The sequence below is a fragment of the Octopus sinensis genome, linkage group LG7 (assembly GCF_006345805.1).
Source record: "Octopus sinensis linkage group LG7, ASM634580v1, whole genome shotgun sequence".
Taxonomy (NCBI): domain Eukaryota; kingdom Metazoa; phylum Mollusca; class Cephalopoda; order Octopoda; family Octopodidae; genus Octopus; species Octopus sinensis.
The window spans coordinates 51150405-51157904 of record NC_043003.1 but is presented as its reverse complement, the minus strand read 5'-3'; the positions used below and the strand labels follow the sequence as shown (position 1 = coordinate 51157904).

The following is a 7500-nucleotide window of genomic DNA, read 5'->3' as shown; positions in this document are numbered from 1 at the left end:
ATCGTGAGTAAATTCGGTACAAGGAAGTGAGTGGAAGCCTGTTGTCTATATACATATATACATATGTATGTATGTATGTATGTATGTATGTATGTATGTATGTATGTATGTATGTATGTATGTATGTATGCATGCATGCATGTATGTATACATACATATACAGGGCTGGTCAAAAGTCACTCGACAGTAAATCAAAATTCCATACTTGCTATCTGTATTGTATTTCTGTATTCCTGTAATTCTAACTCGAATGGAAAAATGTGTCGCTCAAGAAGGACTTCAGTTTGAACAATTTTCATGATATTTATTTACATTATTTACATTTGACGGACATTTTCCCTCATCTTTGGTGTTATCAGACGTTTCGGCTGATATACCCTCTAGTCTTCATCAGGTGTTTTTTGGGGAAATTTCGAACCTGGGTTCTCATTCCTAAGGTGATGGTGGTATTATCATTATTATTATTATTGGAATCAAATTCGGAATCTTGGGGTTAGTAGCTGTCGCTCTTATTCACTACGCCATATGACCGTTGGCAATTATGGCGTGAATTTTAGGGCTTATACATCTAATAATTTCTTATCCATCATATTTAGATGCTTTTATTAAATTCATTCAGTTGTTAAACATAAATAAATATTGGGATTAAACGGTTTTGATTTACTGTCAGGTAACTTTTGGCTATGTATATATATTATTGTATGTATACAGTAACACTTCACTTTACGAGGCCCCGCTTTACGAGGCCCTGGATTTACGAATTTTATTTTCTGTTTACGAGTTTTCGCTTTACGAAGTTCTCCGGTAACGAATTAACTCGTATATCGAGGCATTACTGTATGTGTGTGTCTGTGTGTGAGTGTGTGTGTTTCTATTTCTTTGAGTTTGCTCCAACTGCTTGACAACCGATGCTGGGTTTGCCCATGTGCCTGTAACTTAGCGCTTCAACGAAAAGAGATTAATAGAACAGATATCAGACTTAAAGAAGGTAAGTACTGAAGTCGGTTTGTTCGAGTAAGCCCTTTTAAGGCGATGCCCCAGCATGACCACAGTCAAGTGATTGAAGCAAGCACAAGATAAAAGGTATAAAAACAAAATACTGCTTTATCAGACAAGGAAGAGCAACTCTCATGCTTCTCCCTTAGAGCTTCCGAGATTAGTGAGAAAACGGGCCCGAGCTGTCCTCAAACTGGGGGCCTTATTCAAATGCTCGGAAAATAAGGGACCCTGCTAAAGGCATCCAAAAGCCAGGTAGCGCTGTTAAACATAGTTTTGCTGTAAACATTGTGATTCCTGATCACGTGTGGTCCCTTCAGTATGGAAGCAAATTTCTTATGTAAGCAAATTTCTGCAGCAAGATTATGTTTACATACACATACAAACGTACACACACAAACTCATACATAGAAGTGTGTTGGTATGTGTCTGTAAACGTACACACACATGCGTATATATATATATATATATATATATATATAGGGTGAGTTTACGAAAAAAAAAAAAAACAAAAGACGAAGACAGGTGGTGTACAAAACAAACAGATGTATTAGTATAACGCTCAGGAATAGAAAAAGTCTTTTACGTTTCAAGCCTACGATCTTCTACAGAAAGGGACACAGAAAAAACAAGGAGAGAAACAAGGAGAGAAAAAATTTTGTGTAGTGGCTAACGATCTATCATGGCGACTATATGAATGCATGTATATATGTATATATATATATATATATATATATATATATATTATATATATATATATATAAAAGAAATAATTAAGATTCAGTTGAATTAGGTAATTAAGTTGAGGCATCAAGTCAGTCCGGTATTGTCCGCACAGCTGGAAGTTACTTTGCCTTGTGTGTATATATATATATATATATATATATATATTTGTGTGTGTGTGTGTGTGTGTGTGTGTGTGTGTGCTCATGAATATATGCATGTTTGTATCTGTGTGCATATGTGTCTGCATGTCAACAAAATTCTACTTACAAATCGAAAACAATTTCTTGAGTAGTTGAGTTAGTAAACATTTCTGTAGAATATGTATGCGTGTGTGTGCGTGCGTGTATATGTGTGTGTGTGTGTGTTTTGATTATTTCTGTCCTAATATCGATTCTTCTTAAGAGCTGTGATAAGTAAAGATTGAAAAAGCAATATAGTTTAGAAATGAAATTCTTTTCTTGTTCTTTTGAAGGCCTATCAAATGTGATGACAGCTTTGCTCTAGGACATTCATCTTCCACAATTTCCAGTACATTGTCTCCCATGGGAGTGGAGGTGGCTGACAAGATCAATATTAGATACACAGATCTTGTGGCACTGAGGGTATTGAAAGCACCTCCGAACAATGGCCGTAGGGGGTTGATGACGACGTCTTGTCTTCTCTTTATGCGGTCTCCTGCGTTCGGTTTCAAAACGCTTTCATCAAGCATCACAAAAGGACGCTATGCCTTCCAGGGGGCCTTCCAGGGCCTCCAAGCGATTGGGAGGGTAACCGCATAAAAAGAGATCACTTGAGCTAATCGAGAAGACGAAGTTTGGCTGTCTATGAGGTTTACCTGCAGTCTCTGTCCCCCAAAGGACCATCTTTGGGAGCCGGTTACTGGTATCCGGATCGTATGGCCAACCTAGCGGAGAAGACGACGGAGGGTTCAGGCCTCAGCGCTGTAGATCCAAGCCCTTGGTGGAATTTCGGTATGAGGTACCTTGTCCTGCCACGTGAGACTGAGGATACTTTGGAGCAGCCTGATGTGGAACGCTTCTGGTTGAATGATATGACGTTGGTAAAGGGAACACCACTCAGATCCATACTGGAGAATGGACACACAAAGAAAACTCGATAAACAGAGATTTTTGTACTTGCTCTAAGGTTCTTGTTCCGAAAGACACGTTCACTGAGTCTCGCGAATGATGTAGACGCCAAGTTGATTCGACAGAGTATCTCCTCATCGAGTAGTCCAGTGTTAGTTATCATGTTTCCAAGATAATCGAATGAGTTCTTTTACGGTAGAGGTGCATCATCAATATGGACGGGCTGAAGAGATGGTGAGGACGGGAAGGCTGATTGAAGACCGATCAGAGATTACGCACGGTTCATTGAGTTTATCATTTGTTGAAGAGAAAAGTGGGTATGTGATGGTGCAGCTGAATCGTTGGCATACCAAATCTCGTATACCGTGCTTGAGAGGGGTTTTTGATGTGCTTTCAGGTTGTGTGATGCATTCATCATAGCGGTACTTGATACGAGTTCCGTCCTCTTCGGTGACCTGTCTCCTGGAATAAAGCCACCAGATAACTGTTAAACAGTACAAGAACAAGGATGCATCCTTATTTTACCCCCACCTAGACATAAAAGGGTTCCGAGGTTTCACCGCCGATTGCATACTATAATGAAATTTCTGGATGACCGAAAGAAATGGTGGTAGATTGCCATAATGAGATAATTTGTGACATTTAGATGAACGTACAACAGAAGATGTCAAAGTGGACAATTTCTTTTTATTTAGAAAGGTATTGGTCCATCGGTCACTCTCTGAGAAGTTTATGGTCGATCCTGTGGTAGTGGGCACCTCCGGCGGTCTCAGCCCCCGGACCATATCCTTGCTCATCGCTATCGGGGCGGAGATGGCTGTTTGCAAGTGCTAGCCCTTTGAGCCAGAGTGGCTGTTCCAGTATATCTCCCTTGTCATCCTCCGGAGCAACGCCTTTTTTATTTTGGCTGCTGGGACCATGAGGCAGCCTAAATCATAGGAAATCAGGAGAATGTAAGAATTTCATTGCTCGCTACTCGTAGTTGGCCAGTATACCATCCTATTTACTTTCAACCTACTTATCACTTTATTTCCACCTTTTTATACATCTGAACGCTATATATATGTGTGTGTATATATATATATATATATATATATATATATATATATACACACAACAGAAACAGTAAAACAAGCCTGCCCTACCAGAGTACATGTACTGAGAATGCAACATCAATGATAGGAAAACCGTTCGATTTCAAATTAGATTTCATTTTGAATCTTCATTAAGAAGCATTCGTGGCAAACACAAAACATGTCATTAAAAATATCAATATCATTAAATGTCAAATAACCGTCTACTTAAAAATGTATAGCGGGATATAGGATCAGAGTTCAGTAAACTTTTACTGCTTACAGAAGAGTATTGGCTGCCAAAAGGACAAACTTTGCGACAACTGGCGGAAGTGAAGTCGTTATTGGAAAAGAACTCAGATTTCGCAGTATTCATCCCGGGAAATGCATTTGTTTCTAAATTATACTATTTGTCAGGCATATCTAAGAACCTCAGTGGAATTCATGTCACAAATATTTTCAATTTGTAAGATAAAACTGAAGCGTTTAGGAAAAGAAATAAACGTAAAAAATAGGCGCAGGAGTGACTGTGTGGTAAGTAGTTTGCTTACCAACCACATGGTTCCGGGTTCAGTCCCACTGCGTGGTACCTTGGGTAAGTGTCTTCTACTATAGATTCGGGCCGACCAAAGCTTTGTGAGTGGATTTGACAGACGGAAACTGAAAGAAGCCCGTCGTATATATGTATATGTATGCGTGTGTGTTCGTGTGTCTGTGTTTGTCCTCCCCCCAACATCGCTTGACAATCGATGCTGGTGTGTTTACGTCCCTGTAACTTAGCGGTTCGGCAAAAGAGACCGATAGAATAAATACTAGGCTCACAAAGAATAAGTCCTGGGGTCGATTTGCTCGACTAAGGGCGGTGCTCCAGCATGGCCGCAGTCAAATGACTGAAACAAGTAAAAGAGTAAAAGAGTAAAAGAGTATAGTAAGGCATGGTAAATTTGAAATGTTTTCATTTAGTGATGATTTTGTCTGTGAAAATATTTCGACTTTTAATTTGATTAAACAGATCCTAGCGAAGCATTTGGTAATGATAGAGAAATAGTTTTGCAAATATTTTCTGCCAGATGTAGACAGTTGTGTATTACATTTAGACCACATGCTATTCACTGTAGTAATCGAACAGTTAAATAATTTTCTTTGAAGGCTGAACTTGAATTTTGAAAAAATAAATTTGGGTGCTTTTTGGGTGCATAAGAAACCAGAATACCCAGCATCATCTGGAGTAACAATAGCAACTCTTCTACTGTTTAATGGAGTATATTTATACGAATCAACATTTTCAGCTATTGCGAATTTTAGTTATTTTCCAATCGAAGTCGGATGTAGAGGATTCGTTGACACAGTGTGAGGCGACTGTTGCTATCGTTAGGGCTAACTCATCGTAAAGCAAATACCACCACGAACGATATCCAAACACCAGTGGAAAAGGCTAGCCACTGAATTTTATTAAAAAGAGACGATTTGCGATGACTTGAAGAATATTGAGCTATATTTGATAACCAGTTGATCTAGCAAGCGGGGCCTCATGTCAAGGAAGGGGTGCGGCGGTGCGCAATGATGCCGTCGAGAGGTAGGTCCCAAAACGGCGCGCATTCTTTCCTGTTGACCCCATACACTTGCTGACTTCCGGTATGAGGAGTTTTCGACAGGTAGCATATGCGTGTGCAAGTTGTTTTCAAAACATCTAAGACCTTGTGGTAGGTAACCACTAACATACCGGAAGACGGTTAGGCATCTGGGAAAAACAAGAGGACTGCTCGAAAGAAGAGCTGACAATGGGAAAGACTATCGACACCAGAAAAGACTGGTGGAGGCTGCGGACTTCCAATCCTCACCTCTGCAACATGTTGTAACAACTACCAATGAGAATGACAGCCCCATGGTTGACCGAGAGGGTGGGGTCGAGAATCAATCAAGCCCAGTTAACACGGAAATGACCTTGGACATGAATATGGCTATTCCTTCGAACAGCGAACGTAGTGCAAGCAACTTTGGTTGCAAGCTGTGCTGTAGGACGTTTGCAACCGAGAGCGGCTTGAAGATTCATCAGGGTAAGACTTGTAGGAAGAGGACAGAGCAGTGTGGATCATGTGATCGTGAAACACGTGGTAAATAATCCCCCGATGCAAGCCACAGCGGATCGATAAATGTTACAGCAAAGACCTCTTCCCGACAGGAAGCTGCAGGTCATGAGACTAGTGCATCAGATAGAATTCGAAGGAAACCGAGGGTTCTGTGACTGGCTGCTAATGAGAAAGGAAGATATAAAGAATTTGAGAACAAGGTATGCCAAGCTCTTTATAAAGTGACAGGATCCACAGTGGAGAAACAGAAAGTTAAGCTCAATATACGATACAGGAAAGGAATTATTTGGAGTGAAGGATGGTAACCGATTAGCGAAAGGAAAGTGTGGATCAAGCAGGAGGATCAGGCCTCCTCGAGGAATGTGATGACACAGGCTGGAAAGCGGAGTATTTTCCAATCGAAGTCGGATGCAGATGATTCGTTAGACACAGTATGAAGCGACTGTTGTTATCATTAGGCTTAACTCATCGTAAAGTAAATACCACCATGAACGATATCCAAACTACAATGGAAAAGGCTAGCCACTGGATTTGGTTAAAATGAGACGATGAGCGATGGCTAGAAGAATATTGAGCTATAGTTGATAACCAGGTGATTTAGCAAGCCGGGCCTCATGTCAGTAATGGGGACCGGTGTGCAATGATGCCGTCGAGAGGTAGGTCCCAAAACGGCGCACATTCTCTCCCGATGATCCCATACATTTGTTGGCTTCCGGTATGCGGAGCTTTCGATCGGTAGCACTTGCATGTGCAAGTTGTTTGCAAAACATATTTAATATAATCATACACGAGTTACATTCTTTTATTATGAACTGAATTTTATAACACCAGTACAGGGTCCCGAGAAAGTCCGTCTCCTGAAAAAATGTTGTAATGGTTTTAAATAGAATGATGTTTAACTGATTCTGGTTTTAAAAGGGAAGTTAGACGACGCAGAAATTATAATGAATTATAATTAATTATAATTAATCAAATACGGAATACAGCGAGGTGAGTTTGATCTTTAGTCGCACAATGGCAACTTACAATGTAGTGTAGTGTGGAGTTGTTGTTGCTTAACCCTAGTTTGATTTAGGAAACGTATGATCAAGCAGTATTCCAGCTTTGACTATCCAGTAATTTTAGAGATATCCAAAACTACACAGGCTAATGTGTCCTTTCTTTTTTGAAGATAATAATAGGGTGTAATTTGAGGGAATTCGGTTGCTATTTCTAAAAGGTTGACCGACTACCCAGAGGCACCCTCTTTCTCGTGGAAAGCGGTACGCGCGCAGTTTTTTGCAGTGCAGTGGTATGTGGTATAAAGTAGCGTGGTATGATGTAGGTATAGTGTTTAAATTGCATATGAAGGGGTAATGTATTTGAAAATAGAGCGGCAGTCCATGATACAATTTCAAATCCCCAGGTGAAGCCATTTCACTTTACTTACAACGCCGTTACGTTCGTAAAATTCCCAGTTTTTTCCTTGAGGTTCGTCGTCATTAGAAACAAATAATTAATTTCAAGCTTAAAGCTATAACAACTGAT

At 40.1% G+C, this 7500-nt stretch overlaps 1 protein-coding gene across 1 annotated transcript in view; it reads left to right on the top strand.

Annotated features, from left to right (window-relative positions):
- LOC115214401 (atrial natriuretic peptide receptor 1-like) overlaps nucleotides 1–7500 on the top strand; it is a 300999-nt gene that overhangs the window by 1680 nt on the left and 291819 nt on the right. The window lies entirely within an intron of this gene.